Source organism: Nicotiana tabacum, chromosome 19 (assembly GCF_000715075.1).
Source record: "Nicotiana tabacum cultivar K326 chromosome 19, ASM71507v2, whole genome shotgun sequence".
Taxonomy (NCBI): Eukaryota; Viridiplantae; Streptophyta; class Magnoliopsida; order Solanales; family Solanaceae; genus Nicotiana; species Nicotiana tabacum.
In genome coordinates this window covers 121,406,104-121,431,089 of record NC_134098.1, presented here as the reverse complement: position 1 = coordinate 121,431,089, position 24,986 = coordinate 121,406,104, and positions in this window count along the sequence as shown.

Genomic DNA, 24,986 nt, shown 5'->3' with positions numbered 1-24,986 from the left:
TCCTCGAGGGCCTCTCTTCGCAACTGCCGCTTCTCATAATCAATAATGTCCTTCAAGCGGCCCTGGGCCGCCTCGACATTGGCCTTATATTGGGCCACCATCTCGTCGGCATCGACTTTAACCACAACGGTCGCCAACTTGGCCGTTTCAAGCTCCTTGGCCATAATTTCTTGCTCAGAGGCGGCCGAGCTTAGCTGAGACTGGAGCTCTTCAACCTTTTTTGCCTGCACCTCGACCTTTTCTTTTGCCACTTGTAGCTGGGCCTCAGCCAAAGCCAGCTGCGCCCGAGCAGTCTCCTTTTCCAAGGCCAGGCGGTCCATCATGCCCCTCCATTCGTCGGTCTCGGCCTTGACAGTATTCATCTCAGTTCGTAGGTGATCGACCCGATCGATTTTTTGTTGGAACTGCGGATTCCCACCGTTAGTCACCAAGTCTACTTCATCATCAGTAACCTCAAAGACTTTTACCTCTTCCACCAGAATGACATGTTCTTTTTGAGCCGCGTCCAACTCGGCCCAAAGACTCTTGGCCTCTTCCTCGCGTTGCGCATTGAGAAGTTTGTACATATCTCTCTTCTCAATAGGCTCTTTGGCTTCGGCATCGAGGAGACTCGGCTCTTCTTGATATCGGAGGAAGGTCTCGTGGTGAAGCACCGAGGCCTACGAATACAAGGAAAAATTTTAAGATCATTAAGTAACCAAAGCTCGAAAATGAAAAGGTTTGGCAACACCTTACCCGATTCAATGTCTGTTGTGCTTCGTTGAACAAGCATGAAGATTCCACCTCGTTCATCATTTCCTGGTTTTCTTCAGTCACCAGTCACCGAAGGTAACTAGCTACCCCAACAGGCACAGAAAATACCGGGCGTCCACCGGAACAGAGATAATGATCGACCGCTTCCGACCGGGATCGGCACTCGGGGCAAGGAATCGGTTGACCAATCTCGAGCTCGAGCTAGACCCACCTGTCCCCGAGGGCAGACTTCTTCTTGGTACTTCTAAATCAACCAATCTGGTGACATCCCCTGTGGCAATAGAGTCCACGCCATCAAAAAAGCTTTGGAGGGGATCGTTCGCTCCTTGGACCCCCTCCCCCCAATTTGAACGCTCATTCGCCGCTTGAGCTTCACCGAACATTGAGTCCGTAAACGAAGGCGATCCCGTTATATCGATGACACCAGGTGGAGCAGAAACAGCGTCTTGAGGGTTCTCGACCCTCACTGATGCATCGACCTCTTGAGTTTGGGAGGGATTAGCCTCTATCGTCCCCCCTTCGGTTGATGTCCGTTCTCCAGGGACCGATAGCTCCCGGGCCACTAAAATTTTATCCTCTTCAGACTCGTCCCTGAGCCGGTAGAGGGAGTCCGAATCAAGTATTCGGGAGCTGGAGGTTTCTTTTGGCTTACGGATCAGCCTCCTCCTTGGTATCGTTTTCTCCTGGCTCGGAGAACTCGGAGCCTTTTTTTCTCTTCTTCTCTTCACCCTGTTTCGGAGCAGGGGACTCAGTGGGGAAATCATCACAACCGGATGGGGGCCTCATTTGGACATCCTTGGGTAAACCTGCAAAAAGAAATAAAACAAGTAAGGACTTAATCATGCGAAAGGAAAACCAAATATTACTCATGAAAGAGATCTCACCGTGCGAACGGGCTTCCCATCGGCCTTTTGAAAGCTCGTGCTATGAGCGTTCGGAATAAGGCCTTTGTGATACGATGCCCTCGACCCACTCCTTGAGTCGAGGAACTGCGTTTAGGATCCGAGCAACAGCTGCACCACCACAGAACACTGATAAGAAGAAAGGAAAAAGGCGATAAATTAAATCTTGGAAGCAAAGTTACACTTACGTGACATGTTTCATTTTTCAGGGAACGACATGTGCTCGGCCGGGATCAAGTCTGAGGTCCTCACTCGAACGAAATGGCCTAGCCAACCCTGGTCCCGATCTTTATCGATACTCGAGAATGGGGATTTACTAGCCCAATGGGTGAGCTCGATCTGTCCCCCCGATATAGTCGGGGACTGTATAAATGCATGAGGTGGTCGATAGTGAAAGGGCACCCTTTGATCTTGCTTACAAAGAAATGGAGGAGGATTATGATCCTCCAGAAAGAATGGTGAATTTGACTGAGGGTTACCTCGTATCGTTTGCAAAACTCGATGATAACCGGGTCCAAGGGGGCTAACGTAAAGGGATAAGTGTAAACACTTAAAAATTCCTCGACGTGGGTGGTGATGGCTTCGTCAGGTTCGGGAACCACCTCATGTTTGTCAACCCAGTTACAATCCTTTTTGACCTCAGATAGAATATCCTCGTTGATCGAGCAGATGTACCTAGAGATCTCCTCGCACCGGCCTGGTACGGAGGAGGGCTTTTCGACCTTAAAATCAGCATTAACCGGGCACCTCCCGGGATGAACATTTTCAGAGTAGGTTCCGGTACTGGCTCCTCGATAGCAGTACGCAAAACGGTCTGATCAGTGGCCGGCCGCGAGGTAGAAGGAGTCTCTTTTTGGGAAACGATTTTTGAAGTCTTTGCCATTTTTTTGAAAATGAAGGGAAAAAGAGGGAAAAGAGGAAGTTAAAAGAGTACACTTGATGGTTTGGAATGAAGACGGAATGGAAATTCTTACAAAGAGATCTCAAATAACCGAAATATAAGTGCCTGAAAATATTAAGATTGCTGAGGTACGAGGACAGAAACTTTGAATGTAAAGTTTGAATGAGCAAATTAGGGGATATTTATAGTTTTTCAATGACGGTTCGCGTCCAGGAGTGGCCGACTAGCGACTGACAAACATTTAATGTCATTAAGACTTGACTGACGAGATGTTTCGACTGTTTTGTCGTTTCTGTCGTGTGGTGTTGAAGAAAGAATCGAAAGCTCATGTCGTTTCTCGTCGTCTACTCTCCGAAAAACGAGGGGACTATCTATATACGATCGAAATCGAGCTCGCCTACGACATGGCAGGTTAGGCTCGGAACATGACAACCAAAGACTGAAGATCGACCCCGAGTCCCACCGAGCTAGAACCCGGAGTCAGAACGCCTGAAGTTCGAGAACATTGAGCCCGTAATTTCGGAGTCGGCCTTAGCCCCGATCAAGCTCGAAGAAATATTGTTAGCATGACCAACAGAAGACCGAAATATCTGTCATCGGTCGGATATTACGGCGGGAATCTCGACGCGTATCAGTAAGGAACCGACAATCAGCTAATCAACGAATTTTTACCTTTTATAGAATTGTACCTAAAATAAGACTCTTCTACTATACAAAGGGGTCTGATAATTTATTTAACACACTGTAATACGCATTCCAAAGCAACATATTATTATTCTTTTAAAGTTCTTATTCTTCTTGATATCGATCGAAATACGTTCGGCTCGAGGGTGGCTAATCTTCCAAGGCTGAAACTGTTCAATTCGTGTAGTTTGTATTTACTTTATCATTATCTATTTCAATTGCAATCTAATTTATCGTTTTGTGTCAAGTTAGTCCACGTATTCTTAAAATCACTTATAAATTCAATTGTTATCCAATTTTGAGGGTAAACAATCTTATACATAAAACTGCAGTTAAACATAGTATTTTCTATTGACATAATCAAATATCGTATATAACACAGCAGAAAACGACATGGGCCGAAAGAAGGAAAGGGAAAAAAGTGAGCATGTCTTGCTATTATCAAATTGGAAAAAAGAAAATCATTTTTGTCGTTTTGACATATAGGGTCCTTGTGAGAAAAAACGAACTCCTCAATTAGTAATTGAGAAGGAAAATGAGTCCAACGGTCAACCTATTTCATGCCACAATTAGGAGTAATTATGCTATGCTTTTTTCTTTTAATTAAATACCTAATATAATGTCAATGTTCGAAGGTTATATTTCTAGATTTGGAAGAGTTGTAGGAGTAACGAGGTTACCAATAGAAAATTATTTCATTATTTCAGTAAGCTTTAAAATTGCTGACAGATGTGTATTATTTAGTTTTCGGTGAATAGACAGTATCAAATAAAACAAGTGCATGATATCAGATACAGCTATGGTATTCTGTTGTCCATATCTATGATATGATTTTTGACCACCCGTTGGTCCAGCAATCATGTTATTGTGTCTCAAGCTTTTAATTTCATGTTCCTTTTTTTAAATATTTATTCGGAAATCTATGTATTTTGGACCTTTTTCATCATCTCGGCGCAGATTACCATTTTTAAGATTTTAAATCTGAATTTTTAATAAATATTAGATTAACAGTCACTGGTTTTCTTTTTCTTGACCTTTGGCCAAAGAAAGGAAATATATCAATCGCCCTACAGGCAATGGGTCTGTTTTTAAATTTGATTAAATATATTTCACTTAATTTCACATTTGAGAATATCGATAAAACATTATCACAAGTAGCATTTTTGAATTTTTTTATTTTGGAAATTATGAAGAAAAAAAGCCTGCTCGATCAGTCGGAAAGGGACAATTGATTTGTTTCTGCATATTATCTAGAATACAAGTATACATATTCTTTTTCAGAATTTCTCGAGAGCAAAGGGGCAATATGAAGTTTATAGATTTGAAAATTTTATTTCCTCTTGAATAATTCCCCAGACAAGAGGAATAATTAACCAAATCGGAAAAAATGAAGAATCGAGCTGGTTGTGAAGACTTTCAATTATATGTATTCTCTAGCAAATCTCCTTTGAGGTAATCCATGTTTCTGGACAACTCAGAATCAACAAACTAATCCTGGTTGTGAAGAATAATTATTGTTCATGTTTTTGCCAAATATTGTTTACTCGAGTTGAAGAGATGTTTACACTGAAAAACGGATAACAATTGAATTTATACGCAGTTTTAAGGATACGTGATATAACTTGTCACAAATTAAGAAAACAGATTAATATTAAAATTGACAATAGAAAAATAAATGCAAACCACACGTATCGAATTGCCTTGGCCCTCAAGTTTGACCACCTTCGAACCAAAGATGCTTCAACCGAAGTATGAACAGGCTTATACAGTAACAAGATAATAAAAGTTAGAAAGTGTCAGTATATTGCTTTATGTTGCATTGATATGATGTGTATTACAAATGATCAGATCCCTCTTTATATAGTAGGGGTGTCCTACTCTTGGTACAATTCTATACAGAGTAAAAATCTTATGATTTGATAATTACTCGGCCTCTCCTTGATATGTGCCGAGATTTCCGCCGTGATCCTCGACCGATCGCAGATATTTCGGCTGTCCGTTATTTGGCTCGGTAAGTTTCTCCCGATCTTGCTCGGTCTCGATCTGACTCGATCTCGATCTTGATCGGCCTTTGGGTCACGAGCTTGACGATCTAATTTTGCATTATGGTTTGATATAATATGAGGTCGAACCTTAACCTATCATATTTCAGTCTCGATTAATTACATAAGGGGCAAGCCCGGTTTTGACCGTATACAGATAGTCCCCTCGTTTTTCGGAGAGAAAATGACGAGAAACGATATGAACTTCCAAATCCCGTCTCGATGGGCCATGATGTAAGCGACGAACCCAACTATGACGTAAGCGACAAATGGATATCGAAACGTCGTGTCGGTCCAGTTATCAAGGCATTAAATGCCTGTCAATCGCTGGTCAGCCACTATCGGTTCTGAACCATCACCAGCAAGTTATAAGTACCCTAGCTTTTCCTCATTCAAACTTTACGTTCAAAACTCCTCATATTCTTGTTTTTTCTTCAAAAATCCCTTTGCTTTGCAACTCTTGCACCCAAATTTCTTGAACTTTTATCAAACCGCGTACCATCTTAATTCTCTTTTCTTCTGTTCTTTAATGACGAAAACATTTAAGACCGTACCGCAAAAGGAGGTCGCTTCTTCATCACGACCCGCCGGCGGCGGGGCTGCGACGGAACCTCACCCTGAGGAATTCGTTCCGATAGGGTGCCCTACTATTGCCCATTTTAAGGTTGAAAAGACCTCCTTAGTACCGGGCCGATGTGAGCCGGTCTCGAGGTACATATGCACAATCACTAATGGTCTCCCTACCAAGGTTAAAGAGGAATGCAATTGGGTCAATAAGCATGTAGTGGTTCCTACGCCCGAGGAATCGATCACTACCCACGTGGAGGGTTTTCTAAGTGTTTACACTTATCCCTTCACGTTGGGTCCCTTAGACCCTATCATCATTGCCTTTTATAAGAGGTATGATGTGACTCTTGGCCAGATCTACCCCTCCTTCTAGAGAATAGTGATTCTCCTCTGATTTTTCGTAAGCAAAATCGAGGGATGTCCCTTTACCCTCGACCACCTTATGCGCCTCTACAATCACTGAATCTATCGAGGGAGGCTGATCAAGCTTTCTCGTCGGGCCAGTAGGGCCCCGTTCTCGAGCATAGATGAAGCTCAAGACCGAGGTTGGATGGGCCGATTTATTCGCATAAAGACTTCAGACCTGATCCCTGCTTAAGACATGCCATTTCCTGAGAAATGGAACATAAAACGTAAGTAGTGCTTCGCTTTGAAGGTTCAATCTTTCTGTTTTACCTCTTATCTATTTCTTCATTGTTTTTTTTTGTGTCGCAGTTGTGGCACAGATGTCGGACGCAGTTCCTAAACTTAAGGAATGGGTCGAAGGCCTTGTGTCACAGAGACCGTATTCCGAGCGGTCTTGGATGGAATTATCGAAGGGTCGATGGGAGGCCCGTAATCATGGTAAGTTTTCTCTTTTGATGTAATAATGCTTAATTCCCTCCTCGTACAGTCGGATTCTTACCGTTCTGTTTTCTTTTGTAGGTCTCCCCAAAGATGTTTCCATGAGGCCTCCATCCGGTGAGGAGGATGTGCCTCTCAAGTCCCCAAGTCCCCTGCTCCGAAGCAGGGTGATGAAAAGAAGAAAAAAGGGTCCCGCCAATTAAGGTACACGTCCGAAGAAGAATCCGAAGAAGAAGAAGAGGAATCCCAATTGGTGGCCCATGTGCAGGCAGGTGTTGTGATGTAAGGGTCCTCTGAACCGACGGATGCCGAAATCGGATCGTCCCGACATGAGGAGGTCGATGATGGAGTCTTAGCCGAAACTCCCGAACCAGAAGGGGTTGAGGCCACTCCGCCCCCAGCTAAGGGGGTCGAGAGAGAGGCTGGGGGTGACGCTTCTCGAGCAGAGGAAGGTATCCCGAGAGACGAGCTTGGGGCGATCGACATTACCGGGTCCCCTCATATTTCAGACGCCATGATTCACGAGGCCAGTATGTTAAAAAGCCGTTCTTATGAGGGGCCTCAGGGGGAGACTAATATCCACCACTTCTTGGACGGATTTGAGTCCACTGCCTTCGAGGATGTCACTAGGCTCGGAGACTTGCTGGTGCCAAAGAAGGTACCATCGTCGGGAGCCAGTGGGTCTTCCTCGAGCCCAAAATTGGTGAACCGGTTCCCAGCCCCGAGCATCGATCTTGACCGAACACGGTCAATAGCTTTCTCTATCCCAGAGGATGCCCGAGTTTTCTCTGCCCCCGTGGGGGTCGCTAGCTACCTTTGGTGTTTGGTGACCGAAGAAGATCAGGCAGTGATAGACAAGGTGAAAACCTCCTGCCTATTCAATGAAGCCCACCAAGCATTAAATCGGGTAACTTTGTATATCTTTCTTCTCATATATTCTAAATTTAAAGCTGTAAATAACCATAACACCTTCCCTTATGCTTGAAGACTTCGGTGCTGCATCATGAGACTTTCCTCCGATATGGGGAGAAATTAACTCACCACGAGGCCGAGGTTCGGGACCTCACTGAGAAGAGTGAGACCTACAAGCTTTTCAGTAAGAAGCTTCAGGCCAATTTAGTAAATGCTCGGAATGAGCATGCCGAGATGGCCGGGCAGGTATTTCAAGTACTTCACGATAGTGAAGACGAATTGAAGATAGTGACTAACGATCCGATTTTGCAGGTCCGGCAAAGGCTCGAATAGATCGGGGAGCTTCAGGCACAGATTGATACAATTCAAGCTGAGGCTGAGGAGTTCAAGAAAAATATAGACATCTTAGCCTCGAAAAGAGAAGCTTCCCAAGCACACCTGGAGTCGATCGAGACCCAGCTCCGAGCTGCAAAAATGAAGGCCTCGGTGCAGGTCAAGAAAATCGAGGAGCTTCAATCCCAATTGTGCTTGGCTATTTCTGATAAAGCAAACTTGGCCAATGAACTCGAGGCGGCCAAATCTGAGGTGGTCGTGGCCAATAGCAAAATGCTAACGTGTCCCAATTCAAGGTCGACGTCGAGGCCATCCAGGCACAGGCCAAGAGCATTGTGGATCATGAAAGGTGGCAAGCTCGAAGGGTAGCCCTCGAGGGAGTCCATGCTCAGGATTTCGATATACTGGCTGAAATCGAGAACGCCAAAGCAGAAGAAACCAGGGCCCGGAAGTGGCCTTCCTTGAGGAAGATTCCGAGAGTTTAATCGAGTCAGAAGGTGGGGAAGATCCCGAGGGCGGAGATACTGCCTTTGATGAAGACCAGGCCATTTTGGCCTTTATATTTTTTTGCTTTCTTTTCCATCTTTTTAGGCCGTTTCGGCCATTGTAAATTTTTGAATTAAGTCATTCTGGCCTTTGTAAAAAGATTATTGGGTAAATATATACAAGGCTTTCTTTTCCCTTTTAGCTTTCAAATATTTCCTCTGCTTTATTACTTATATTCACAAAGGTTGGAATGTCTTAGCATAAAATAGCTTAGGTTGTGTAAATTCAAACAAACCCTGCCTTTTTTATTTTTTAGTCATCTTGGAGGTTCGGTGTTACCGGGAATCTTCTCCCAAATTAAGTAACTCAGATTATAATTTGTCGAGGGTAGCCTTAAAACCGCTTATGAAAATTTCGAAGGCCTATATTATGTTACGTTTCTCGGACGTCTCCGAGCCGTATTAATATGACCGTAGTCTTTTAATTCGGGTGTAGCCCAGTGAGCTTGCTTTCCCGAGTTATCCAGGCTTGCCTAAGATAACAGTCCCTGAGTGGGTATGGTCGTGGCCTTTAAAATTCGGGGGTTGCCTTAGAGGTCTTATGTCCCCGATGTTTAATAGTTCGATCTGTTTGAGTTTGTTTTTCGGACGGTAGTCCCCGAGTGAGGGAGTGATCATCCGAACTCTAGTTATAATCGGCCCTTGAGCTCGTTTCCTTAAGAGATCGAAAGTACGAAATTGTAAAGAGGAAACTTTTCTAAGACATAAGATAATTGCAAGGAAAGTACCTCTTTATTCTTGTGAAAAACAGTTATACATGCGTACATATTTTATGCCATGGATCAAGCAACCTATGTGGGCACGGTTCGTTTGACCGTTTGTACCTTACAACGAATCTTACCTATCGAGACCCTTCTATTACGAAGTAATTTCCTCGCAAAAGTCGATATCCAATGGTAATGCTCCCCAGTATTCGGGGTTGATTATAGAGGAACCTCAGAAACTGTTAGTGTTGTCTTCGACATAGATTCATGATTGGCCTTTGATTCTAAGTTAGCACGATCCATTATGTCCTCGTTAAAAACCTTGCCGAAAAACCCAATTGGGACAAAAACGGTTCAAGGAAAAAAGAGTGCAACGCGTGCTTTCAGACCTAAAGACTTCGTGCCGCTCCTTGTCGACCACCTGCAAGTGTTATTCCGAAAATAAAAAGAAATTAAATGGGGTCGTACCTTAGCAGTAATATCATTTTAGGTGAGTTACGTTCTAATTGTTCGGTATCTATTCTCCGTTTGTCATCCCGAGCTTATAGGATCCTTTCCCTGTGACCTCGAGAATCTGGTATGGTCCTTCCCAGTGCGGACCCAATTTCCCTTTATTAGAATTTCAGGTGTTTAGTATGACCTTCACTAGTACTAACTCCCCGACATTGAAGTGTCGAAGGTTGGCCCTTCGATTTTAATACCTCTTGATTTGTTGCTTTTGGGCGGCCAATCGAACAAGTGCGGCTTCGCGCCTTTTATCCAATAGCTCCAGGCTTGTATTCATGGCCTTGTCATTTGATTCCTTTGTTGCATATCAGAATCTGATACTCGGCTCACTGACTTCGACCGGTATTAGAGCTTCGGTGCCATAAACCAATGAGAACGGGGTAGCCCCGATACTGGACTTCGAAGTTGTGCGATATACCTAAAGAACTTCGGGCAGGATCTCTTTCCATTTCCCTTTAGCGTCAGTCAACCTTTTCTTAAGGTTTTAGATTATGGTTTTGTTGGTCGATTCGGCTTGTCCATTCCCACTGGGGTGGTATGGTGTGGACAAGATCCTTTTGATCTTATGATCTTCGAGAAACTTGGTCACTTTGCTGCCGATAAATTATTTCCCGTTGTCACATATGATTTCGGTTGGCATCCCGAACCAACATATGATGTGGTCCCAAATGAAGTCAACGACCTCCTTCTCCCTGACTTTCTCGTACACCTAGGCTTTAACCCACTTAGAAAAATAATCAGTCATAAATAAGATAAATTGAGCCTTACCTAGTGCCCATGAAAGAGGGCTAAAAATGTCCATTCCCCATTTCATGAATGGCCATGGTGACAAGACCGAATGCAGCAGTTCTCCGGGTTGATGAATCATCGGAGCATGCCTTTGACATTTATCATATTTTTGTACGAACTCCTTCGCATCGTTTTCCATATCATTCCAGTAATAGCCGTCTATGATTACCTTTCGAACCAATGATTCAGCGCCTGAGTGGTTCCCGCATGTGCCTTCGTGGACTTCCCTCAGAATGTAGTCGGTATCTCCCGGTCCTAGACATATAGCTAGTGGGCCATCAAACATTCTTCTGAATAAGGTTCCATCATCGGTCAAGCAGAATCGAGTTGCCTTTATGCTCTGGGCCTTCGACTCTTTAGGATGTGCGGGTACTTTGTCGGTCCTCAAATATTCTATGTATTTATTCCTCCAATCCCAAGTTAGGCTTGTAGAGTTTATTTTGGCGTGACCTTCTTCTACTACCGATCTCGTGAGTTGTACGACTGCCCCTGATTTGAGCTCATCGTCCTCGACCGAAGAGCCTAAGTTTGCAAGTGCATCGGCCTTACTATTCTGATCTCGAGGTACGTGCTGTAAGGTTCACTCTTTGAATCGATGTAATGTTACCTGTAACTTATACAGGTACCTTTACATCTATTCTTCTTTGACTTCGAACGTTCCGTTAACTTGATTTACCACAAGGAGGGAGTCGTACTTAGCTTCGATCACCTCCGCCCCTAAACTCTTCGCCAGTTCGAGACCTGCAATTATGGCCTCATATTCGGCCTCATTGTTAGTCAATTTCATAGTTCTAATGGATTGCCTGACTATGTTGCATGTGGGTGACTTCAGTACGATGCCAAGTCCGGACCCCTTTATGTTCGATGCACCATCCGTAAAGAGGGTCCAGATTCCCGAAGATGTCCTCGAGTTTACTAGTAACTCTTTTTTGACCTCGGGTATTAGGGCCGGCGTGAAGTCGGCCACAAAATCTGCCAAAATTTGAGACTTAATGGCCGTCCGGAGTCGATATTCAATATCGTACCCGCTGATTTCTACGGCCCATTTGGCCAGTCGCCCCGAGAGTTCGAGCTTATGCATTATATTTCGCAATGGGTAAGTTGTCACAATACATATAGGGTGGCACTGAAAGTGCAGTTTTAGTTTCCTAGAGGCGCTTAGCAAAGCGAGCGCTAGTTTTTCCAAGTGAGGATATCTAGTTTCGGCCTCACCTAAGGTCCGGATAACATAATAAATCGGAAATTCCGTACCTTGTTCTTCCCGAACTAGGACTCCACTTACCGCTATCTCCGATAATGCCAAATACAAGTATAGTTGTTCATCCTCTTTCGGTGTGTGAAGCAGTGGCGGGCTCGTAATGTACCGCTTGAGTTCTTCCAAGGCCCGTTGGCATTCCGGGGTCCATATGAAGTTGGTTTTCATCTTCAACAAAGAGAAAAATCATTGACTCTTGTCGGAAGATCTCGAGATGAACCGTCCCAGGGCAGCTATGCACTCGGTTAGCCTTTATACGGCCTTCATGTTGTCCACTAATGTGATATCCTCGATGGCTTTGATCTTGTCGGGGTTGATCTCGATTCCCCGGTTGGATACCATGAACCCAATAAATTTACCCGATCTGATTCCGAACGTGCATTTTTTTGGATTCAGCTTCATGTTGTATTTTTCGATATACTGAAGGTTTCTTGGAAATGCTTTAAATGATCCTCTGCTCGCAGGGACTTAACTAACATATCAACAATATAAACTTCCATAGATTTCCCTATTTGTTCTTCGAACATTCGGTTTACTAGGCATTGGTAAGTGGCACCAGTATTTTTTAACCCAAATGGCATTACATTATAACAGTATGTGTCGTACTTAGTGATGAAAGAGGCCTTTTCTTGATCATCTGGGTTCATTCGTATTTAGTTATATCCGGAATAGGCATCGAGAAAGCTGAGGATCTCGTGGCCGACCGTGACGTCGATCATGCGATCGATGTTAGGCAACGGGAAAGAGTCTTTGGGGCATGCCTTATTTAAATCCTTGTAATCCATACACATTCTCAGTTTATTCCCCTTTTTAGGGACTACCACTACGTTTGCTAGCCATTCCGGGTATTTGACTTCCCGGATGGACCCTATTTTAAAGAGTTTAGTTACCTCGTCTTTGATGAAAGCATGCTTGATCTCGGACTGCGGCCTCCTTTTCTGCTTGACCGGATAGAATTTTGGGTCCAGGCTTGGTTTATGAGTGGTGATCTCCAGTGGAATCCCTATCATATCGAGATGGGACCAAGCAAAATAATGCATATTAGCAATAAGAAATTGAATGAGTCTTTACCCGAGCTCAGGAGTTAATCCCGTGCCCAGGTATACCTTTCGATCGGGCAGATGTTTGATCAATATGACTTGCTCCAGTTCTTCGACCGTCGATTTGGTAGCATCAGAATCATCGGGAGATATAAAAGATCGAGGAACCCTGTAATCGTCATCTTCGTCAATCCCTTGCTTGTCTGATTGGGTCGAGGCTGGCATCGATGATTGCTATTTGGCTTCCTATTTCACTTTCGAATCTGAGTCCTTTGTCGATGAGAATGCTGATATCGGAATTACTTCTTCGACGACAAACATCTCCTTTGCAGCGAGTTTCTCCCCGTAAACCGTCTTTATCCCTTCTGATGTCGGAAATTTTAATACCTGGTGAAGGGTCGAGGGTACAACCCTCATGTTGTAGATCTACGGCCTCCCGAACAGGGCATTGTATATCATGTCCCCTTCGATCACATAAAACTTGGTCTCCTGGGTAGTACAGGCTATGTTTACCGGCAACGTTATTTCTCCCTTAGTAGTGTCACAATCCATGTTGAATCCGTTTAGCACTCGGGCCGCAGGCACAATTTGGTCCTGTAGGCCGAGTTGTTCTATGACCCTCGATCGAATGATGTTGGCAGAACTTCCTAGATCAATTAACACACGTTTAACTCGAGTTTTATTCATGAGTACAGAAATTACCAGTGCATCATCATGGGACTGCATGATTCCTTCTGCGTCCTCGTCGTTGAAAGATATAGTTCGTTCTGGTATGTAATCTCGAGTCCGTTTTTTCCTTGTGATTGATACTTTGGTGTATTTTATCATCGGATCTTGAGGAACATCGACCCCTCGGACGATCATATGAATGATGTGTTGGGGCTCGTCTTGTTTATTTTATTTATTGGAATCCCTATTTCTGAAATGATTCTTAGCTCGGTCACTCAGAAATTATCGAAGATGCCCGTTGTTGAATAATCGGGCTACTTCTTCTCTCAGTAGTCGACAATCCTCCATTCTGTGGACATGTGTGCCATGATATTTACATATTTGGTTAGGATCCCTTTTTGTTGGATTGGTTTGTAGAGGTCGAGGCCATTTGGTATCTTTGATACGTCCGATAGCTGATACGATGGCGACTGTGTCAACACTAAAGTTTTACTCTGATAACCGAGGTGCCTCTTTGGGTCCGATGGGCTTGTCGAAACCGTTCTTACTCATGAGCCCTCGAGAGCTCCGACCTCGATCACTTCTCCTTTCATTTTGTACAGGATTTCGCTCGGGTCCGCCGCTCATGCGATCTCCATTATATGGCTGATATCGTTCTCTGTTCGAACTCGGTTCTCGATCGATATCCCTCTTAATTCTGTCGACGGGTCTGATAGGATAAACGGACCCGGAAGGAGCCCCGAGTTGGTCGTCTTCGACCCTGATCTTTGATTGATATCGATTATGTACATCGACCCAAGTGACAGCTGGGTTTTCTATCAAATTCTGCTTCAACTGCTGCGAAGCCACCGAGCTTTGAGCATTGAGTCCTTGGGTGAAAGCTTGAACTGCCCAATCGTCGGCGACTGGTGGCAGGTCCATCCGTTCCATTTGGAATCGAGACACGAATTCTCTGAGCATTTCGTTGTCCTTCTTCCTTACCTTGAAAGGGTCTGATTTTCTGGTTTCGGCCTTGATGGCTCCGGCGTGTGCCTTTACGAAAGAATCTGTAAGCACAGCAAATGAGTCAATAGAATTAGGTGAAAAATTGTGGTACCATATCATAGCCCTCTTTGACAGGGTCTCTCCAAATTTCTTTATCAAGACTGATTGTATCTCATCATCCTCTAGATCATTCCCTTTAATAGCGCATGTGTAAGAGGTGACATGCTCGTTCGGGTCAGTCGTTCCGTTGTATTTAGGAATTTTAGGTAAGGGTGGGTATAATACCGGCCAAACCGAAAAAACCGATCGAACAGTGAATTTTGATTTTTCGATTTTGGTTTAATCATTTATTCGGCCAGTTTGCGATTTTTAAATTATTAGATTTCGATTTTTCGGTGTGGTTTACGGTTTTGGTATTTCGGTTTTCGGTTAAACCGAAAAATCAAAATTTTGGGTATGCTCAAAACTTACGTTGTAAAATGTAAACTACTAAACTTAATGTTCCGAAGCCCACCCCATCTGAATTCTGAAATTCTGAAGGCCCAATACCAGCCCATCCAATTTATCCAAACCCTAAGCCTAATTAGCCTACACTACAGACTTTCGCTTTGCATTTCCCATTTTTCCTTCCTTACTCATTAGAAATTAGGGTTCGTCACTTCCTCCTCTGTCACTCTAAGTCTATGCGACTGCTGCAATGCTGTCGAGTGCCGACGCTCATCCTTCTTCCTCAGCTCGTCGTTTTTGCCGCTCGCTCATCCTTCTTCCTCAGGTTAGTGGTTACCTTCTTCTTATGAGTTTTCCTTCTCCATTTTTGTGTCCTTTTAAATTTGTTAATGGCGGTAGCAAAGTATACAGTAGCAAAGTAATGTTCTTTTCCATTTTTATATAAATAAAAATGTGCGATCAATATTTAGCCGGGCACATAAAGTAACATTGGCAATTGTAAATTCCAACTAACGAAGACATTCAGAATCCACCGCAAAATAAGCCGATAGTTTTTTACCCTTTCATGAATTTCTGTCACTTCTCTGTCCAGGTTATTTTTTGAAAATATTACTGACGTGATATTCAAAGTCTAACCTCCTACAGTAACCTCGGGAATATCGTTGCTTTGTCCATTTTTTATTTGTTTACCAATTTCAGAAGATGCCAAAGGCGAATTGAAATAATGGACAAGGTCAATATAAGTTGCAAATTAAGAGGATCGGGTTGTTGGAAAAAATTCAACTTCAAATTCAAAATTTAAATTAATAAATTTAAATGTTATTAAGACAAATAAATAACATAAAATTGAATAATTATTAATTTTGGATTCATTTTAGGGAAAATCTCACTTTATACCCATTAAGGAAGAATTGAATAATTATTAATTTCGGATTCATTTTGGATTTAGGTTAGAGTTAGTTGCATTTTTAATTCTGTTGTCATTCGATTTTCTATAGATGGCAGAAGTTGAAAATAGAGTAAGTGAGGTGGGTTCATCTTAAAGCGAACCTACTTCTTTACCTACAAATTCAGTTGAACAAGTGGTAAGTTTAAAGATTTGCTTGTTTTATGATATCCTTTATTTCTTTTGTTATTTATAATTAAAAATATTTTATTAACTTGTGATGTTTTTTTTTGTAGGTTCAACTATGCCTCGTGGTCCTAAAGCTAGATCGCCTATTTGGGAATATTTTGAGCTAGTTGAAGTAAATGAAGAATCTCGCAAAGCAAAGTTCCTTCATTGTGGTCGAGTTTATAATTGTCATCTGAAGTATTATGGCACTATTGGCTTAGTGAAGCATATTAAGAAGTGTCTCATGCCTCATCCAGTGATTCGTATTTAAGATTTTAAAGTATCCTTTTCTAGACTTACTTTGTGGCATGTGGTTTGTGACTAGTTTGCCACTGTTTTGTTGTTTGGTGATGGTATTTCTATTTTCTAGACTTGTTTTGGACTTTGGTAGCTGTTTGGTGATCTTCATCCACTGTTTTGTTGTTTGGTGATGCCACTGTTTTGAACCAACTGTTGGTAATTGTTTGCCCTTTGGTAGCTGTTTGGTGATTTTATTTGATTGCTAATGGAGATTTACTCATCCTAGAGGGGTCTGTCTGATTATGCATTGGTTAATCATAATCAGAATGACAGAATCAGAATGCACGCCAAAGAGATGCAAAAAAGCTTTTAATTCTTAGAATAATTAATCTATGTTACAGCTTTCTGATTTTCATATGAAAATTGGAATGGAATCAGTGGATATTGCCCCCGGTGGAATAAAAATTTCCGATTTTCTGATTTTAAAAAATATTAATCAGTGTCACGGCTATTATAATCTCTGCCAATTCTTAGAATCAGGGGCACGTCTATTATATTCAGTTACATAAGTAGTCTACATTGGATATAAAAATCTTGAACCGTTAATAACCGAAAATTAAACCGCAAAAACCTAACCGAACTTTGAAAAAACCGCACCGAACCGTAAATACTTTGCTTTGATTTGGTTATTAAAATTACAAAACCGAAAACCGATAAACCGAACCGTACTTTCATAATAACCGACCTACGCCCACCCCTAATTTCGGGCATTCGGAATTTCTTGGGAATCGGCTTGGGAGCCGTGCTCAGGGGGGGTTGCACGAACGTTTTTGGAGTCTAGACCCTTCAATATCGGTGGTACCCCCGGATATGATCGACCCTGGAATTGTAAGTTTTCACCTTCTTATCGTTTGCCTCGATCTTCTTTTCCCCCGACTCGATTCATTTTGTCAATTCTTCGAGCATCTTCATGATTGCAGGGCCGGTCCCCGATTCTTTCTCATTCGATTTCCTTGAAGCTGATTCGACCCTATGGACAACTTCCTGGGATGGCTCGGTCTCGATCCTGTCCGGTGGGCGATTCTGGTTTTGGAGCTGAGTTATCACTGCCTATTGAGCCTGCAACATTTCAAAGATGACTCGCAGGCTGATCTCACCCTCTTCGTCGCCATGGGTGCTTTGAGCGGCCAATCGAACATCCCTACGGACACTGCCCCCGGGATCGGCGGCCAGATTTGCGTTGATGGCTACATGGAACTGACGTCAACCGGATCTACTGCCGGAACTCCATCGAAATCGACCGGAGGTACGTCGTTCCCTGGTGCTATGTTGTCATTCTCGCCGTGGTGGCCGAAATCATTGTCAACGTGAAAGGGTGCCGATTGTGAGTTCGACATTTTGGTCCTCGAATCAAAAACACTCCGAAGAACAAGTGTAAAATAGTGTGTGTTATGAAAGATTGCACCAAATAATCACTATTATCCTTAGCCCCACGGTGAACGCCAAACTGTTTACCCTCAAAAACGGATAACAATTGAATTTATACACGATTTTATGGATACGTGATATAACTTGGCACAAATTAAGAAGATAGATTAATATTGAAATTGACAATAGAAAAATAAATGCAAACCACACGTATCAAATTGCCTTGGCCCTCAAGTTTGACCACCTTCGAACCAAAGATGCTTCAATCGAAGTATGAACATGCTTATAGAGTAACAAGATAATAAAAGCTAGAAAGTGTCAATATATTGCTTTATGTTGCGTTGATATAATGTGTATTACAAATGATCAGACCCCCCTTTATATAGTAGGGGTATCCTACTCTTGGTACAATTCTATACAGGGTAAAAATCTTATGATTTGATAATTACTCGGCCTCTCCTTGATATATGCCGATATTTCTGCCGTGATCCTCGACCAATCGCGGATATTTCAGCTGTCCGTTATTTGGCTCGGTAAGTTTTCCTCGATCTTGCTCGGTCTCGATCTTGCTCGGTCTCGATCTTGATCGGTCTTTGGGTCACGAGCTCGACGATCTAATTTTGCATCATGGTTTGATATAATACGAGGTCGAACCTTAACCTATCATATGATTAATTACATTAGAGGCGAGCCCGATTTTGACCGTATACAAGAGTGAAGGTAAAACATAACTCTAAAAGTCGGTCAACTGCACCATCAAAATCAAATCGAAAGACAGATGGAGGAAGTATTTTTGGATATTTTCCTTGAGTTATACATAATATATACATTTTTACAGTTATTAGTGCGAAGAGACTATTTGTGTTACTCGTTTAACTGAAAAAAGTATTAATATTGAACCGACTTGTTTAATTAGGTCAATTATACTGAGGTCATTCGACGTCGTTTCGTGAAAGATTTGAATTCTTAGTATATATATACAGAATTTCTAAAATACATACATATAATAATAGGCCAATATTGCTTGAAAATTAGAATTAAAGTTAATTTGAGACAGGAAATAAATCTTTAGAAACCTTAGCCACATATCCAAATGTGCTGACAGACTACTCAAAGCTGTAGGCTGTAGCCTAATAACGTCCGCTGCAATTGGAGCATTTAAGTCTCCGTTTCATGAGACGACAAAGGTTTTGCGTGATTATTACACTATGTAACATACAAATTTGAGAAAAGAAACTACCATGTAACATACAAATTTGAGAAAAGAAACTACCATGTAACATACAAATTTGAGAAAAGAAACTATGTCGTACATATCTTGCGTGAAAGCAATATTGCATAATATTATGTGCATATTAAATGTCTTTGAAGAAATAATAGAAGTACCTATGCAATGTAAGAAATTATCATTGAGAAACACTTGTTAGGAATGTGCAATAAAGGTAAATTTGAAAAAATAAAAATAATACCATCTTGATTATGTAAATACCAGTTATTTTGGATCAAAATGAACAGGCAAAAACACTAAATAATATAGATTGGATTTCACTTATTAGGTAAAGTTTACCTAATTTATGGATGTAATCTTATTTTTTATAATTACATCGTCTATTAAGCTCCTATTTTGACATAGATTTTCGATTGTTTGTTCATGAAACTTGATCAGTTTTTGAAATATTTTTGAAGAAAACTTTTCATGTTTCAAAAATTGGTCCGGGACAATTTTTGGCGAAATTTATTTTTTCACTCATAAAACTTCAGTTTTTTTTCAAGTATAAAATGCATATCCAAACATAGGGGTGTACATAGGTCAGGTTTGTTCGGGTTTTACAATTACCAAACCAAATCAGTTGTGCCTGGTTATTAAATCTAAAGATCAAACCAAACCAATAAACTCGGGTTTTTCAATCTCGAATTTTCGGGTTATTCGGATTTTTTTGATTTTTTCTCCGGTAAAATCTTCGTACCACAAAATATATAACTTGTGCTCCAGATATTTCTTTAATCCTAGTAAGATACAACTATATAAGATATTTTTCAAGAAAATAATACAGAATATGAGATGTGTCATAGCAATATCCTAAAATATTCAACAATAAAGTCAATAAAATCACGTAATATAAATATTGTTAATTAAAAAGCCATAATAAAAATAAACATTATCTAAATTACTAAGTCATGCTAAAATAAGTAGACTAATAAGGGAGTATAAATTACGTGACTAAACGCTAAAGAAAAATAAAAATAGGTTATGTATTTTTATCTAAATTATTGCCAAACAAAAAATAGATATTCAATACATTGTCATTCCTAGTATTAAATTGAATGTCTTTTGTTAGCATTAGCTTTGATTTGATTTTGGTTTAGGCTTTTGTTAGCATTATTTGAGTTACTAATATTAATGGGTATAAAACTTATTGGAACATTCAAAAGTTCTAAGTCCAACCTTGAAATAATGCCTTAAAAGATAAAATTATGAAAAAGTTTTAAGAAATATTTATAAATTACATCACAATAAGTATATTTATATATTAAATAATAAATATATCTAAAAATTTTATATATGTATTATCGGGTTGGTTTGGTTTCGGTTTGACTTTCTTTAGTTAAAATCAAATCAAACCGAACCATAGTCGGATTTTTTTTCTCGATTTGACTCGGATTATCAGGTTGGTGCGGTTTATCGGTTTCCTTTGTACACCCCTATCCAAACACAATTTCAACTTTCAAATTTTATTTTTAAAAATCTCTTTTTCTTAAGTTCCAACCAAATTTATATGTCCAAATCGCTAGCTAAAACTAAAAATATTAGAAACATGATTAAGTGTCGGATTCCGGATTCTATTGAATAATTGTTATATATAATTTGAAATAGAGGGAGACTTCATTGCCATAAGTTATTCAGCTCTGTTTATTTTCAAGATACAAAAATAGATGTTTCATATATAGAAAAGGATGGTTCATTATTACATTCTGGTATGTATGTTATGTTACATTAATAAGGTAACTAAAGGGACGTGGCAAGAATTGGAACCAAAAGAAGGCTATGTGACTATGTCTCCCAATTGCCCAATTGGGTGTGTTGTGTAACAGAGCCAGCCCATTTTGGGGTCCCAACAGACGCGTCGGCTTAGCCGTCAAAATTTACGCAAAAACCCGACCCATACACATGCTCCTATTGGTCTACGTGTCCTAACTACACTACAAACACCTGTTCAGCTCACTCTTTTCCTTTTATCCACTCTTCTTCCCTACTTCCTCGCGTTTATCGTACTCTCAATTCGGGTGTCGGCACTTATATGTGTTGCATTGATTCATTGTCAAATATGTACCCCGTTTCAACATAAGAAATTTTTCCATATTTTTTAAAAAAAAATTACTTTTTAATTTTTACTTGAAAATGCATTTTAAAAATTTTTAAAAATTTAAAAAATTCCAAAAAACTATTTTTTAAAATTTTCACTCAAATCACTCACAAAACTTTTAAAACAACCCAAAATTATATTCATGTCTAAACAAATTTCAAATACAATTTTTACTTAGAAAAATTTTTTCACCACCTTTTGAAATTTTATAATTCTTATGTCCAAATGCCCACTTAGTACAAGTTTGTCAAAGATTTCTACAAATTTTAACGTATTTTGAATTATTGTGAGGGTAAAACTTACTAAGTTACACCATACCGTATTATATAGTGGTTTAGTAATTAAATGGTGAGCGTATATATTAAATAAGGATCATGGAGAGCAGATGATGCGGGATATAAACTTTATAGATTCAAACATTTTAGACTTTTAATATTGATTTTATTATAATTTTTGTTGGTAACCATTGTCAAATTACCATTAACTCCAAAAACCATTACAAATAAAGAGCACCTCCTTTCTGACTAAGAAATTAGGCCTCCACCAAAACAAGAAATAACTACACATAACTCTAATTACAAAGGACTTGTTGTACTAAGCTCCTACATCTACGTATTCTATGTGAAGACCTGGTGACCTCTGTCCTTTCTATAATTTCCTTATTTATCTATTGCACTACCTCCTCTTTTGTCACGATCCGAAATTTTCACCTTCGGATCATGATAGCGCCTAACATTTTACTTGTTAGGCAAGCCAACGTTAGAATAATATTATCCATTTTTAAAATAATTTTTAAATTTTTTAATAACAAAGAACAAATGCGGAAGTAAAGTTTAAAATGTAGTGAATAATCTATAAAAAACAACGGTGTCTAAATACCGTCCCAGAATTAGTGTCACAAGTGCACGAGCTTCTAGAATAATACAAATAAAGGCCTGAATAAAATAAAGGTGTTTGGAAATAAACACACAGCTATAGTAAAATAGACGGGGACTTCACAACTGCGGACGTCATGCAGTTATACCTCAAGTCTCCTCTGGTAGCTGAAATCCGAGCAAGTCTATGGTGCGTTGCTGGGACCAACTCCAAAATCTGCACAAGAAGTGCAGAGTGTAGTATCAGTATAACCGACCCCATGTACTGGTAAGTACTGAGCCTAACCTCGACGAAGTAGTGACGAGGCTAAGGCGGGTCACTTACATTACCTGTATGCAATATTAGTAACAACAACAATAATAGAAATAAATCAGGTAACTCATTTATAATAATTAAAGCCAACTCAGCAGTCATAACCAATTATCATTTCCATCAATTATGTTGCAGCGTGCAACCCGCTCTCACAATATATTCACATTCAATTCTGTTGCAGCGTGCAACCCGCTCTCACAATATATTCACATTCAATTCTGTTGCAGCGTGCAACCCGCTCTCACAATATATTCACATTCAATCAAGTATGTCATATATTTATTTCATATATATATATATATATATATATATATATAGACTTTTAAATAAGTCTATTGTGGCGTGCAATCCGATCCCCTAATATTGAGTTTTAATAAGTCTGTTGCGGCGTGCAACCTGATACTCCAATATGGACGTTTTAATAAGTCTGTTGCGGCGCGCAACCCGATCCTCATATATATTCATTTCGATCAATTCTGTTGCGGCGTGCAACCCGCTCCACCAATATATTGATTTACCAAATCTTATAGAAGAAATTTTCACAATAAATGCAATAATTAATATAAAATTTTAAAACAACAAGCATACAATAATTATGATTTAATTATGAAACAAACAATGACAAATAATAATTTATTATGAAAATCATGGAGAAAATAGGCAGTTTAATGTTTGATATACTAAATGCTAAGTAATAATTAATGCACATAATTCAAATAAGCATGTAGCAATTATTACAGGAATTCGAGAATTAATATTTGACAAGAAATTATGAGTGAAACAATTAATACAATAATTCATTCATGATTTAAAATGATTTAAGATTTTTAAATAATTATGCAAACAATTAATTCGACGACGTATAGACACTCGTCACGTCGCCTATACGTCGTTCACATACAATTTACATAATAAATAATTTAAGGGTTTTATTCCCTCAAGTCAAGGTTAACTACGACACTTACCTCGCTTTGTAAATTTCAATCAATTACTCAACCATAACTTTTCCTTTTAAATTTGTCTTTGAAAGCTCACAAACAATTCGATATATTCAATATGAATCATATGAATTAATTCCATATGAATTTACTAATTTTCCGGATAAAAACCCAAAATTTATTAAAATATTTGACAATGGGACCCAAGTCTCAAATCTCGGAAAAACTTACGAAATCCGAACACTCGTTCCGAGACGAGTCCAACCATACAAAAATTATCCAATTCTAATGTCAAATGGACCTTCAAATCTAAATTTCTCGTTTTTGGAATGTTTTACAAAAATTCCAATTTCTTCCATCTAAATCCGAAATAAAGGATGAATATAGACATGAATTCATGAAATATAATCATTTTTGATTATAGAACACTTACCCAATTCAAAGTCATAAAAAATCCCTTTAGAATCGCCAAAATCCGAGACTCAAAACTCAAAAATGAGTAAAAAGGGCTAAAACCCGATTTTATGTATTCTGCCCAGCATTTTCGCATCTGCGGGCTATATTTTCACACCTGCGGTCACGCATTTGCGAGAAAAATCTCGCATTTGCAAAGTGGGGCTGCCAGGCGAGGTTCCGCATCTGCGAACATTTCTATCGCACTTGCGATGTCGCAGAAGCGACCAAACGACTGCAAAAACGGTCTCTTCCGCAGAAGCGCTTCAGCCTTCACAGAAGCGGTCGCGCATTTGCGCCTCATTTCTCCGCATAAGCGACACAAATGACTAGTGCCCAGGTCGTCGAAGCGACCAGCTTCTCGCAGATGCGGTTGCGCACCTGCGATCACCATTGCGCATGTGCGATTACACCAGGTTCTGCCAAGAACCTGCTGCTTTCAACATGCTCTAAAATATTTGAATTTGGTCTGAAACTCACCCGAGCACCTCGGGATCTTATCCAAATATCCCAACAAGTCCCGTAACATAATACGGACTTATTCGGGGTCTCAAATCACATCAAATAACATCGAAATTGCAATTCGCACCTCGATTCGAACTTTGAGTTTTAAACTTTTTAATTTGCAAAACTCGTGCCAAAATATATTAAATGAATCCGGAAAGACTTCAAATTTGGCACACAAGTCATAAATGACATAACAGAGTTATTCAAATTTTCAGAATCAGATTCCGGCTCTGATATCAAAAAGTCAACCCCGTTGTCAAACTTGGAAATCTTTAACCTTTAAATTACTAGTTTCCGTTAAATGGTCATAACTTGAGCTAAGGACCTTCAAATTAAATTTCGGGCATACGCCCAAGTCCCAAATCACGATACAGACCTACCGGAACTATCAAAATACTGATCCGGGGTTGTTTGCTCAAAATGGTGACCAAAGTCAACTTAGTTGAGTTTTAAGGCTCTATTTCACATTTTAATCCATTTTTTTACATAAAAACTTTCCAGAAAATTTTACGGATTATGCACGCAAGTCGAGGAATAATAAATAGTACTTTTTAAGGTCTTAGAATACAGAATTACTTATTAAATTTAAAGATGATATTTTGGGTCATCACATATTTATGTACAGTTATGCCTCTGGACAATTTCCAGTTTCTAGCGCACCATGTGTGGTAAATCAAAGCTCCATTGATAGTCGCTGCCAGTTCTTTCTTGTAGGCCTTCTAATGTTTCATGTTAATATTGTCAAATGCCTAAGTAATTTTAACTGCTAGTAACTTGATATTTGTCTATTGATTCACCCCGTACCTTGTAGCTGTGATCCATGTACACTCCACGAACAAGTGGACATTAGTTTTAGTCGTGGGACCATTACATAAA